The sequence below is a fragment of the Rhinolophus sinicus genome, linkage group LG01 (assembly GCF_036562045.2).
Source record: "Rhinolophus sinicus isolate RSC01 linkage group LG01, ASM3656204v1, whole genome shotgun sequence".
Lineage (NCBI taxonomy): Eukaryota > Metazoa > Chordata > Mammalia > Chiroptera > Rhinolophidae > Rhinolophus > Rhinolophus sinicus.
The window spans coordinates 13423558-13436657 of record NC_133751.1 but is presented as its reverse complement, the minus strand read 5'-3'; the positions used below and the strand labels follow the sequence as shown (position 1 = coordinate 13436657).

Here is a 13100-nt window from a genome sequence, read left to right as displayed (position 1 = left end):
TCATTGCAGATGTTTTCTTCCTTAAGTTAAACATACTAATTGATTTGTATAAGATGGTCCCTGATTTCTTTTAGGTACTCAGCCCATGAGCCAGTACTTATTTTTGTGGTTGGATTAGTGAAGATGCTTGGTGGTTCAAGGGCTTATCAGCCATCGTCATTCTCACTGGTCCTATTCTTAATTTTCAGCTATTTTTATTACAATGATTTCCACTAGGATTTTCATTAGGATCAGTCATTAGTCTCAGGGGAATAAAATTAAGGAAGGATCTATTTATGTAGTGGTTGGCTAGTGGTTGACAATTACATTTTCTCATTGCTATTTGATTTAGCTGTTCTGTTTTCTGTTTCTTAATAGATGTTCAGTCTTCTGACTATGCCCAGTTGCACCACTGAGGTGAAAGTTGCATCACATCAGGAATCCTGGAGAAGAAAAAGGGTAATGGCTGTGAAAAATCCCCCTGAAAGATCTTTTTACCCCCTTACAGGGATTTTTGACAACTTAGGAAAACATAGCCTAACAACAACTTTCAGAGATGAATAAGAAAATTTATTTAGAAATAAGAGATACAAGGGAATATGTTTAGAAAAAAATGTAATAATACACAGTCACTTATCTCAAGATGACTCTCCAACTGCCAAAAAAATTACAAAGGTAAAAAAGAAGCTAGCAAGGAAAATGCCTGTCTTCAAGTCCATGCACTTTCTTCTCATTTGAGATAGGGAAAGACTATTAGGCCCTTACCTGGGGCCTTTAGCACTGAAAATTGTAAAATAATGCCACTAATTCCCATAAGCTTTATAGTCTGATTTCTCACACAGAGCAAATGAGAACAGGTATGGGAATGCACAAGGCAACAGTCAGACCCACGGATATTAGCAAGAAGAGACAGATAATATCCAGACAGACAAGGGCCTGACACGCTGCAAGGAGACGTGAAGAACTGGAGAAGCGCAATTGGGGCTATTCAGTGAAGCTGTTGCCCGAATCACTGCATTACACTTAAAGTGATCGTTGGCTATGAATAAACAAAACGATGAATCTTGTTTAAGCAGTCATTGAACATGTCAACTACATTTAAATTCTATCAAAAATGATTTAATTTTTTAAAACATCTGTTGGTTCTTGACGGGGTGGTGCTTCACTTGTCTGGAAAATTCATTTGTAGAGAAAATCTCAATCCTCCATTATAATATATGACGAAAATGCTAGTATATTTAATATTAATCGAATGCTAATGACATGGTAATTGTGTTGTTTGAAGCAACGTTGTGACGGCTTTGATGCAGAATCATAACTCTTTATCACTCTCTGTGAAAGAACACAGGTAGCTAAATTACTTCCATGCAAAGTGACCAGGCAGCCCAGATCATTGCCACTTCAGTGGTGATGTGGGATGTGGAGACAGGTCTTAATGTATGCTAGCCCTGCTCCGTGCCCTGTCTATAAGACTGTCAACTGTAGTCCTGTTTTCATTGAAAATACTGTAGAAAAAAATGTAGAAAAGCAGGAGAGAGAGATGCCCTCTGGACTCTCTTCACTAACTCTTGCTGTTGGCAACCTCTGGGCAATCTGCAGGAGGTCAGTCGCCTGTTCGTTAAGGTGCTGATTGAAACTCTGGGACACCAGTTCTTTCCCTTAATACAAAACCAATCTTGAGCCAAGTCATTTCAACCCTTTTGAAAACTGACTCTAAAATAGCATGTGATATCCTGAGGAAAAAATAAACCATGATTTAGTAAACTAAATGATCCGCGGAGTAAGGATTGCTTTATATGGCATTCTCACAGAAAGAGAAGGGACAGATGATTGCACCCACGTGAGCTCTAACTTGAGATGGACTTCTTAGTCTTCCTGGGCCAGTAAGTGTTTGCTTCCCACCAGCTCTGGGAAGTGGGTGGAAGAGTTCTCACCAAGCCTGGGAAAGAGAAAGTCACCCAGTGATGCTCTAAGGGAAATTAAGGAATGTTTATGTCATTTCATCGTGACCACAGCATTTTTAGGATTGTTCCTTCAGATTCATTTCATCATAGGCAGGTTGCCTTGTTGCTCCAGATGTCAAAAATCAAGAATGGTGACTAGTGCTGTCTTAAGATTTGACCTCAATTTCATCGATGATAATGACGATGAGAAAGATAATACAGAAAAACATGCCCCACAATCATGAGAATCTGGCTTTATGGGGATTGGCAGTTGATGCCCATCTTCATCTTGGGCTCTGTCCTCATTTATTAACATCGTAATAACTTGACCCTGAATTTCACAAGAATAAAAACGTTGGACCTCACTTACGGCATTATACAAGTATGTTAAAGTTTATGGAATAACAATAATTCTGATGACATAACTCCTTGTTGAGTATTCCCTGTGCCATGTGTTCCTTTGTGCTGAGCCCTTCCCATGCGTTCTGTAATTTCATCTTCACAGCCACCCTGGTGCAAACTCTTTAATGCCTTCCCACTGAACTTTCAATAAAAACAAGCTCTATACCAAGGCCTCTAACACCCAGCAGGATCTAACCCCCTCTACCTCATGTCCTGCTCTTTTTCCACCCACTCTGCCTTGTTTTGTTCTTGAAACATGCCAAGCTCATTTCCTCCTTAGAGCTTTCCACCAGCAGTTCCCTCTGCCTGGACAGCTCTCCTCCCAGACCTCAGCATGGATGACTTCTCCTTGTTATCCAGGCCCCAGATTAAATCTCACCTCCCAGAGAGGGTTTCCTTGACAACTCTGTCTAAAGAAACTTATCAATACCTCATTCACATCATAGTTTTCTTAATAACACCTAGTAATAGACCCTGAAAATTTTCATGTTAATTAATTTGTAAAAATCTCTCTCTTCACCAATAGGAATGTAATCTTCCTGAGAATTTGGACCAAACATGTTCTTTATGACTGTTCCCAGCTCTTAAAACAGTGTTTGGCACATGGTAGGTCTTCAGTTAACTCCAGTTTTGGGATCAGGAAGCTGAAGCATGGAGAGGTTAAGACACCTGTCTTAGGCCACACAGCTCCTAAAGGATTGTGCAGGATTTCTCCGGGCTTCATTGCAAAGCCCATTGTCTTAACCACCATGCTGTAAAACACTGATTAAGGGGTTTCTTTACATCAAACCTGGACTCTTAGAGGTTAGAGTGAAAACTAACATGCTTACGAGGGGAATTCTGGTTTTGTTTTAATCTCCTAAGTTATTAGAGTAGGTAAGAGCTTCTCTATTGAACTATTATGTGTTAAATAGTGGCCATATTTCTCAAAAGTGCTGAATTTCCAGACAGTGCACTCAGGATAGAGCAGAGTTCTGAAAAATATTTCGCTTATATTCTAATAACTCTGGTAAAAAATAGATGCTTTTTCAGCAGTTTAACTATGAGATGTGAAGCTTAAATATAGGCACACAATTTAGGCTGTTCTACACATTCTTGATTATGAAGTTTAAACATAAGCATAAGTAACAACAACTAATAAATCCTATCATTCTGTGTTGTGCTCTCCTGCAAGTGTTTATTTTAAAACACATAAACTGTATTTGACAAAAAAGTACACAAGTTTGCAGGCAAGCGTTACACTTTCATCATGTTTTGAATTATGTGTAAGGAATACATATAACTTCTGGGTTCTTTCAAGCTCCTTCTCAGAAACTCTCCTTAAGTTATTTCACACCCTGAAAAGTTTAATTTAACCATGCTAGTTTTGATAGGTTAAAAAGAATTAAATTGGTTTAAAAATAAACTGCTGCAAATAAAAGTGCAAATAGGAAGGATATTCCATAATATCAATGCTACATTTTTTGAGGCTACCAAAGCCGAATTATTACCATTACAGGAAGTCTTAGCCTGGACGGATTTATGAAATGAGTTTTGGTGATACAGGAAAAAGTGTGTGTGTGTGTGTGTGTGTGTGTGTGCACGCGCGCGCAATAAGACAGGGACAGCCCACCTTTTGTGGTCCTGCTTTCTCTCATCTCATGATGATGAGAAGTTTCATTTGTTTCCTTCATTTTCCAGTTTGGAAATCTTGAGGTGTGACCGTCCTAGTGAGTTAGCTTCCCTTTTTCCGGCAACAAAAAAGCTAACAAGAGGCTGGTGCTAGGGAATCTAACACGGGTCTCCCAGAGGCACCTCATTCCTAAATCAAGAAGCTGGGGAAGGCTGCTCACTTCCTGGGGAAAGGAGGATGGGCTCCTGAGATCCCACGTTGGGCCTTATATTTGTCTTTTCCCATAAAAATACTGTTATATATATTACTGTTTGGTAGAGTAGAAATAATGGTGTAGTTAGTGGTCTGTCTTATTACAGATTAATGTGTATCTGTACATTTGTAAACTTGTCCAGGAAAAAATGAGATAGACTGCCAGTTTGAAACAACCAGCATATCAAATGACTTTGGGAAGATAAATCTTTCCCAAGTTGAAGGCTGCTTGCCATTATGTACTTGACACTGTAAGTTTAGAGTTGGTGAGTGTTTGTGGTTTTATTGTTTCCTGACCTTGTCTTCGAGGTTGAGCTTAGAAACATGAACAAAGTATTAACCTCATAAAAATATTGTATAGAAATAAGCAGCATACATCTCAAAGTTGAATTTGACCCTGTGGCTTCTGTTTTTACATAGGATTTATAAAAAACGATGTGTCTCAGCTATTCAAAGAGTGCAAGAAAGAAAAGGATGAGGCAAGAAGAAAAGATGGAAAGAAGGAAAAAAGGGAGGGAGGGGGAAAAGAAAAGAAAGGAAGGCAGGAGGGACAGAGGGCAAGAGGGAAGAAAAGAAGAAACGGTTGTCATGACCTAATAATATTTTTTATAATACATTATCAAACCGGATTCATTGACTTTAGTTCTGTCATTACTGAATCCATGGTGAAAGCTGTAAATGCAGTAATGTGAAATGTAACTCATTTATTTATTCATTCTACATTATTTTTACAGTCTTCACTGTAACTATATTTCTTTTAAAATATTACTAAGTAGCCTGCAGAGGGTGCACTTTCCTTAATTTAGATCTATCTAACCACTGGCCCAAAAGGGGACAAGTTGTTTTATAAGATTGAAAACTTTTACCCAATGAAAAGAGGTATGGGGGGGTATAACTTCTTTTCCCTTTTGTCTACCAAATGTTACAAAATGGAATATGTAAAAGGTATAGGGAATGCAGTCACTTTTAGGTTTGTACCTAATAGAAAAATCAATCTTGATAACTTCATTTCTTTAGGTGGAGCTAGGATCATCAAACTTGAGTCCTCCCTCATGAACTGAGGTTTTTAATATTTGTTACATCATGGGGGCTTCCTTTCTCCCCTCACTCGTGTACTCGTGTGTGTGTGTGTGTGTGTGTGTGTGTGTGTGTATCTTTTCCTCTTTCTATACCAGCAGTTTCTGATACAAATACAATGCAAATTGCATATGTAATTGCAATTTTTTTTAGTAGTCAACATTAAAAAAGTAAAAAGAAGCAGATGAAATTAATTTTTTAAAATATTTTATTTACTAGTAAAATATATTTAGTAAAATATATTTTATGTATCTAATTTTTATCATTTTAAAGTATAGCCAATATAAAAATGTGAATGAAAAATTTTACATTCCCTTTTGGTACTGAGTCTTCGAAGTCCAGTGTGCATTTCACCCTTGCTGCACACCTCAGCTTGCACTGCCCACATTTCAACCACTTGATAGCCCCGTGTGACCAGTGGCTACTGTATTGGACAGCACAGTTTTGTACGTGGCTTCTTTCATTCACTGTTTCCCCATCTCCAACCAAACTAGCAGAAAAGAGTGCGTTACAAAATGGTGCTATGTATTCAGGGACTCATTACGCCTAATGATCTATTCATTTGCATCATGCAGGAAACGTGAGAAATGAACTGTGTTCCTTGGAGAGACTGTCATCTACCAGGTCTGAGACATTTTTCATTGAATGTAAATACTATTCCTCAGCCAGTCAATTCTTAAGTGGCTCTAATTGCCCCTATTTCCATATGAGGTATAGATTTTCATCAAAACCTTCAATTTTCTTTTTCTGAGTGCCAAACACATGATAACCTACTGCATACTTCCTGCGTGCCAAGGGTTGTGTGCTAATTTTTTATCCATGTGATTCCATTCAGTAGCCACTATAGCCCTTTGGGTTAGGTACTATTATTACCACCTCTATTTTAAAGATGAGGAAACTGAGGCTGAGAATGGCTGGGAAGTTGCCCATCATGACCCAGCCAGAACACAGCAGAGTAGGGATTTCATGCTGGGTCTGCAAGACTCCAAATTGTGGGTTTTTTTAACTGTATGTGTGATGTTTCCCAAGTTGTGAGTCTATTAACTGCAAGTTTAGGACGTTGGTAAAGAGTTACTCATGGAAGAAATCCTAAAGAGGAGGCAAGGGGTTTCAAGTTCTTCTCAGGGCAAAAAAGAACTGACATCAAAAGGTTTGTTTGGGGTCATTCGTCTCATCGTGACTTTGATTTGGCCTTGGTCTATATGTAGCACTTCAGTTTTATGCTCTGCAACAAGTTTGGCCATGTCGGAGACCATCCAAAGGTCAGTGAGTTGGCTGCCGGCGGTTGGGTGTATGCTCACTCAGAAGCCAAAGTCTATTACTGTGTCTTGGAAATCCCCAGCTCACCTCTGGATGAGTATTGCATCCACTGTCTGGAAGATGTGGGCTTTGCAGGCTTTTTGTACGCTGCTGCAAAGGAGCCTAATACCGGTTGGGCCGTGCTTCATTCATTTGTACCTCATTGCTGGGTGGGCAGGGGGACAGGATGGCTCTGTGGTGTGCCGGGCGGGTGTCCTCTTTCTCATTCAGTCAGTGATTCTGATTCAGTTTCACTTTCTCATCAAGGGCTGTGGTTTCCAGGAGAAAGACTACTGGCTGAGATTTAGAGGAGAAAGACTATATTCCTGAATTTGTTTAACTGTGCTATTTTTACTTCTCTGATTTAAGTACAACTCCCCCTGACATCTTTGATGAAGCCTCACAATAACTATCATAAAGCTGTTCTTTCCATGTAATAGCTTATGCCAACATCTGTGGGTAGGCTTACCCTAATCTTGGAGACATAACACATTTTTCACATCGAACACTCTGTTTAAGTATTCCTACAACTGTTACTGCTCAGCTAATACTGAGTTTGTTCCAAGAGCAATGATATTGTTCAAGATGAGAAATATCCCCTCCATAACCTGTTTAATAAGATAATTCTCTAGTTTATGTACATTGTCACATATCTGTGAATACTTGAATGCAGTCGGACAATTGAGTTGGCGAACTCATCCTAGAAAAAGTGCTACATACCTCATTGCTGAATATCACTACGGTCACCTTCGAAGTATTCCTCTTGGGAAGCTATGCACTGAAGCCAGCGCCTAGTCCACCTTTCAAAGCAATTCTGGAACTTTTTCTGGAATGGTCATCAGAGCTGTCATCGTATTACATTTGATGTCCTGAATGTCATCAAAACGTCTTTCTTTCAATATTTCCTTTATCTTCGGGTAAAGAAAGAAGTCATTGGGGGCCAGATCAGGTGAGTAGGGAGGGTATTCCAATACAGTTATTTGTTTACTGGCTAAAAACTCCCTCACAGACAGTGTCCTGTGAGCTGGTGCATTGTCGTGATGCAAGAGCCATGAATTGTTGGTGAAAAGTTCAGGTCGTTTTCATCTAACTTTTTCATGCAGCCTTTTCAGCACTTTCAAATAGTAAACTTGGTTAACTGTTTGTCCAGTTGGTACAAATTCATAATGAATAATCCTTCTGATATCAAAAAAGGTTAGCAACATCGTCGCAACAAGTTCGCGAACTTAATCATCAGACCTCGTGCATGTTATGGACATGATTGTTTATATATCATTATGTAGGCTGGGGCCAGTCTAGGCCATAGTTGTACTCTAGGTCTAGGGCAATGGTTCTCAACTGGGGGCAGTTTTGTCCCCCCAGGGGAAATTTCACAATGTCTGGAGATATTTTGGGGCATCACATTAAAGGGATGCTTATGGATTGTAGTACATAGAGGCCAGAGACTCATCTAAACATCCTACAGTGCACAGGTTAGCCCCACACAGCAGAATTGTCTGTCCTAAAATGTCAGTAGTGTTGACTTTGAGAAACCTTCCTCTCAAGCAGTGTTTCTCAAATGTTAGCATGCGTCAGCATTCATCATATTAAAATGGATTGCTGGGCCCCGTCCCCACATATTCTGATTCAGGGTCGGGTCCAAGAATTTGAGTTTCTAAGAAGCTCCCGGGTGATGCCCATGTGGCTGGCCCAGGGCCACACTTTGAGCACCATTGCTGGAGACAATTCCATCAGTGAGCACTGGCTGATTTCATCAGCAGGTTTACTTAGGCGACCAAGAAAAGCACCATCTTTACTAGGTAAATGGTACAGCCTTTGTACCCGTTAGTGGAGGAGTCTGGCTCTGGGCCCAAATCCTTTGAGCTGTCTGTGTGTGACTATAGGCAATGACACGGCTTTGCCTGGCTGGCCGCATGGAGGGAAGCTGCCCTCCCCACTCCAGACTTGGTGCACAGCTAGTGCATTCCAGTTTTCTGGAGGGAGTTGCCCTCAGGGACTCAGGTGGCCCCATCCGCCCAGGTTCATATGCACAGCTGCCATTCTAGCCCAAGTGCCTCCGTTCTGAGGCCTCTTCATTGGGACCTTTGGCTAAGACACTTCTCTTCACTTTGACTCGCCGTTCTGTTCCTAGCCCTTCCCCCTTTCCCTCTCCCCAGGAAAGGCAGGTCCATAGACAGGCAGGAGCCTTTTGTTTGGGGGACTCCTTTTGCTCATGAGTAGAATTACTCTGTCAGTTCTGCATGCCACCTGATCCTCTCCTGTGCTGTTCTGTGGGGGCGGAATGGAAGGAGGGCAGGGGGAGCTGGAGCCTTTGTCTTTTGTCTCTTGCTTGCACTGTTGTAGTAAGTGAGTAAAGGCTTGATTGTTACTCTCAGTTTGACTCGTCCTAATTTACCACCTTGAAACCTGATTGTTCAATAGCAGGTATTAAGTATATTCCTCTGCCCACAGTCTCCCCTGAACCCATGTGCTATGAATACAAATGTTATGGTACAAAAATGTCTGGTGTGACTGACTGCTCCAGAGCAGTGGTCCTTGGCTGTCCATTGGCACGACCTGGGGAGCCTGTTAAAATGCAGTTTTGTAATTCAGTAGGTCTGGGGTGGGGCTTGAGATTCTGCATTTCTGAAAAGTTCCGAGGGGATGTCAGCTCTGCTGATCCAGGGACACACTTTGAGTAGCAAGACTAAAGTTCCAAGGAACTGGCAGTTTCATTAAGGGAATTGAGTGAATACACAGACCCACACAAAACAATTAGAGTGATAGTACTTGCTGGAACCAGCTGTTTCTAAGACTTTTTTTTTTTTTTAATGAGGTGATTTTACAACAGCGGTGTTCAACCCTGGCTCACCTGAGGAGTTTATTATTCTTGTATGGAAATGTATTTTTGGAATTAGATGTTTAGAGTGACAAGTGCACTGGATTGGGAGAGGAAATATCACAGTTCTAGCCTAGTAATTGGCATTCTGAGCTGCAGCATCTTAGAGTAATTAATGTCTACTAGTTTGATTCTCTCTGTTAAAAAGAGCGGATGAAAATATATGCTATGCTTTGGCAATATATTGACAATATTTATAGATTTGTTGTCAGCTTCAAATAAGAAAGTATATGAGAAGACACCATTTATTTACTTTTCATTCAAAATATTCACTAGGTGACTACTCTGGACCAAGCACTACTTCTAGGTTCGGGGGCAAACATCAGTGAAAAAGAGCTCTAGTCCCTGGTCTCATGGAGCTTGGAGTCTAGTGTTGAACCCAAGCATCAAAGAGGCAACAATAATAAAGTAGGGTGAGTGTTACGCGACGGGGAGCACACGGTATCATGAGAGCTTAGAGCAGGTGAATGACCTTCATCTCAAGTCAGGAAGGACCTTCTTAAGAAAGTGATATTTATGCTGAGATCTGAGGGCAATGGCTCCAGGTGGAGGAATGGTAGGTCCATAGGCCTGGCGCTGAAAGAGCACAGTGGCCAGAGACAGTGGTTAGGTATGGCTGGAGCAAGGGCTGTGAAGGAGAGCACGGCTCCTTAGCAGTTTGGAGGTAGATTCAACAGGACACATTTGGTTACAGGTGTCAGAAGCCCAGCTCATAGAGCGTAAGTGTAAGAGGAAGTGCTAGATGATTGGAGTCCAGGAGTGGAGCTGGCCTCGGGGACGGAAATGAGATCATCACACTGACCTCTTTGGTCTTATTTTCTACTTTCCTCTGTGTGCTGGTCTTACTCTCTCTTATTTCAGATGTGCTTCCTCCATATGTTGGGAAATGACAGGGCGTGATTAGAGACAGCTCAAGGTTTACAGCATCCCAGTGTAGACACTACAAAGGAGAGTGAGGTCTTCTTTCTTCCAGGATGCATATGAAATCCCCGGTAAGAAATCTGATTGCGTCATATACCATTTAAGGCCAATGGTTGTGGCTGGGGGATGGGAAGGGTACTGTGATTGGTTGTCCCACTAAAATCACAGATGAGGGGAAGGGATATACCTTAGTAAGAAAACAGTTGCCGTTATTAAAAAAAGGGGGGGGCGGGAGGGCAAAAGGATGCTGGGCAGACAGAACCAAAAACTAATCACTGCAAGTACCTAGTAGGTAAATGGGGGGAGTATGCCTGCCACAGTAAGACCTTAGACTTTTTGCTAAAAGCAGCTTAGATGATACATTTGGTTGTGAATGATAAGTGTGGTTTGTTGAGGTGTATGTGGACTATATGGTAGCCAGAAGATATTTGGGACTCACCTAAGGAAAATGAGAAAAGAACAGAAATGGAAAAAAAAAAGCTTTTATAAATTGAACATATTACTATTGTACACAAAATATGGTAGAATAAAATTAAAATTTATTTTCAATTTTAATATCATCACTGCAGTTCCCCTTAAGTCAACCTTGAGATGGCTGCTAAGTACCTGTGGTGTGATGACAACTTCAGTTCTTAGCCTAGAAGACAGATTTATTACTGGTACTTACTTCTGAGTCCTTTTGAATTTAATCAGTTCTATAGGCATTAAGTTCAAGTAACATGATATATAGTTACCATAGAAATTGATCTCACATAAAGTAGGCAGAAGAGCAAAATTCCAACTTAATTAAAACACACAAGGATATCATTTATATAATGTTTACACTTGATCAAAATGGGTTACCCATTAGTGTTATACTGTTGGGATTAACAGAAGAAGGAGAGTCTTGATCGTTTTTTCAGGTCTTAGCTCAATTAGCAGGAACTGGTTGAGCAGTTAAAATTGGACAAGATCATAAGAGTGTATGTGAAAGCAAATTGTAGGTTCTGCCAATTATTGTGTCTATATAATTTGAAGGGATTATGGGGGAAGACATCTAGGGGGTACATTACGTCGAATTGTGCTGTTCAATATGGCAGCGACATATATTTCAATTTTTTTTAATTAAAATTTAAACATCAGTTCCTTAGTCACACTAGTCACACTTCAGGGGCTCCGTGGGTACACGTAGTGAGCCTGCCACATTGCACGGCGCCTGTGCAGAATATTTCCATCACGACTGGACATTGCTGATCTGGACAGCATCAATAAATGAGCCAAGTTCACTTTCTTTGGGATATAATTCGCTAACTGAAAATTTTGACAGAGGGTTTTCTCTTTCCTCAGTACTATCTTCTTTAATCTTCACAGTAATACATGAGGGAGGTTTTATAATTCTCTTATTTTTGCAAAGATGGAAATTTAGGCTCAGAGAAGGAAAGTAACTTGTCTGTGTTCACCTAGCTGTAAGTGGCAGAGCTGTTGAGGAAATGAATGAATGAATGATTAGATTGCAGAGTCCATCAGCTTCCAACTAGAGTGCCTTGCCAAACATTATTAAACCTTAAAGGATTTGTTATTAGGCATCTTTCCTTTGAGAAAGAGAAGAACTCTTTGTATCTTTATCTACCTTATTTGTCTGTTTATTTAGTTGGAATTTGCATCCTCAGTTATGAGTATAACAGTCTCCTCATCAGATTAGAGTTGAAGGTCTCTATTCCTTTAACTCCCAAAGATGCAAAGTGTCAGGTAGAGTTCTGGCATGGCTTATGCTAAAAGGGTCCCCTCCCTGACCAAGTCAGGCCATGTTCTAGGGTTTAGAGCAGTAGTTCCCCACTTTTTTGGGTCTGAGGCATAGTTTAAAATGTTAAGCATTTTTGAAGGCACACTTACAGGGGTTGGAAGCTTCAAAACAGCACACACACAGAAAGCCAATCACAGGATAGCAAAACATAACAGAGTGAAACAGCATCTCAATATATGTAAATATATCCACAAATATCACACTGTTGATCCTGGTACCCCTCTTTCTCTGCATTGTTCCACGTATTCCATTTATCACTCACTATATTAAGAGTATACACACTGAGTTTATTGCTTTTATTACATTGTTGCAGTTGGGGGATCTCTGTGAAGAGACTGTAATACAGCAGTTGGTCAGAGTAGAAGCCTCTTTGGTTACTCCAAGAAATAGACCTCCTTCCCCTTATATCCTCTGAGTGGCAGCACTGGGACTATGGGAAGCGCTCAGCAGCAGCTACATAAACAATGGAGAGTCCCAAGCACCAGTGGTTTTTTCACTTCAATGTCTGTATTTTTTCAGCTAACTCAAGGGATCTTTAAATCCTCAGCCCCTCAACATTCCTTAGTATGAAAAGCATTTACATTTCCTTCTTGGGCTGTGGATAAAACAGAGGAGGGGTATGAAACTTTACAACATTAGAGATGGAAAATTTGTTTGAATCCCTAATTTTACTGATGAAGACACTGAGTAGTGAGAGGTTGAAATCACTATAGAGCTAGATAAGGGAATAACTTATTAGTGGAAAAGAGTGTAGACTTTGAAGACAAACTGGATTTAGAATTGTAATCCTGTCATTTACTTGCTATTTGAAACTTGGGAAAGCCATTTAAATACTCTAAGCTTCTGTTTATTTATCTGTAAAATGAGAATGTTAATATTTAGGTTGCGGAATTGTTGGTTATTGCAGTTTAGAGATATCTATTACAAATCATTTGGAAGAGTATACTAGTGATC

General features: G+C 40.4%; 1 protein-coding gene across 2 annotated transcripts in view; it reads left to right on the top strand.

Annotated features, from left to right (window-relative positions):
- The window catches only part of MAP3K7CL (MAP3K7 C-terminal like), a 77012-nt gene that overhangs the window by 6491 nt on the left and 57421 nt on the right, over nucleotides 1–13100 (top strand). For both annotated transcript variants that reach the window (XM_019729894.2, XM_074326327.1), the window contains exon 2: nucleotides 10304–10434. The gene's annotated coding sequence lies outside the window, so the exon portion shown is untranslated. The remainder of the gene's footprint in view (nucleotides 1–10303; nucleotides 10435–13100) is intronic.